This window comes from Apis dorsata, unplaced genomic scaffold (genome assembly GCF_000469605.1).
Source record: "Apis dorsata unplaced genomic scaffold, Apis dorsata 1.3 scaffold_162, whole genome shotgun sequence".
NCBI classification, from domain to species: Eukaryota; Metazoa; Arthropoda; class Insecta; order Hymenoptera; family Apidae; genus Apis; species Apis dorsata.
Window position 1 is genome coordinate 702,594 of NW_006263451.1, and position 1,356 is coordinate 703,949.

The window sequence follows — 1,356 nt, forward strand, 5'->3', positions numbered from 1 at the left end:
TCACCGGAAGTTCTGTTGGCATAAAATTCGATACGTCATTCCCGCGAGAAGCCCTCTCGATCGTATACTCTCTGCTTGAATACTAGTTTTCGCAAGGTGGCCGTGTTATGGGAATATCACGCTCTTGGTTAAATGTCAATCACGCTGCGGATGCTCTTTCTTTACCTTTGCAATTTTATACGCCTATGATTATATAACGTTTGGCGAGATGTATAGAAGCAAATGTTTAAAAAAAAAAAAAGAAATTTGTTTTGAAAACTCTTCACAAATAATCCATGTTGTATGTCACAGTGAACACTTAAGAATGAATACTCCAGTCTTAAATAGAATTTAATATTAAATAATTTCGAAGTATCGTATATTTTATATAAAATATTCTTAAAATTAGTACAGCTTTCTTTTAAATTTTAAAATATATCCTATTCCTATTCCATATATTTATATACGAAATTTATAATTTACAATACATATAATAATTTAAATTTCAAATTAATTTTTTTTAATTTTTAAAAAAATTCTTTCTCCTACAATTTAAACTTACAAGTAGACTTCCAGATCCAGATACATAAATTATTTTTGTTACAGAATTAATCACGTCCCCAAATTGTTCGATCCCCGTGGACGAATTGGATCCAAAGGGAAATAATTTCTAACGAAGGCAAAGGAAAATTTAGCCGAGGCATTCGAACGTTTAATCTCACGCTTCGTTCCCCGCGATCAACGTGAATCACTTGGAAATAAAGACGATGTTTCCACAACCCCAGGAAACATTGGCGATTGATTGCACCGAGGGTGTAGCCATTACAATTGCAGCGTGAACCTGGAGGGGTTACACCCGAACATCATTCGGGAAAATCTACGGTCCACGGTCTATTTTCCACGACTATTAGCCTAGCGAGTTAATTCGATGGAAGTAGAGGTATCCGCGAGTAAATAGAAAACGCTATGAATCGTGCTACTACGCGACAGAGATGAAAATATATATCCGTGACGCAAGTTTAATTTAATCTTATTGCCTCGCAATTTCGTCTCGCGTAATTTTAGCTACACTTCGAGCCATTCGAGATAAACAGTTCATCAAGTGAAACAGTATTCGAGAATTTACACTTATCGTCATATGAAATATATTCATTTCTTTCAAATAATCGATTTATCTTACTCGAAATTAATTCGGCAATAAATTAGGCAAGCAAAGATTACCAAACCTGCAATTTTTTCCTTATCATTGACGCAATACATTCGATCTAATACACTCTATTTTGTTTTCATTTTAACTAAATGATAATACGAAAGTATATTTACAATACAATAGTACGAGTGCTTCGAATAAAAACAAACGAGCAATAAAGGAGAGAT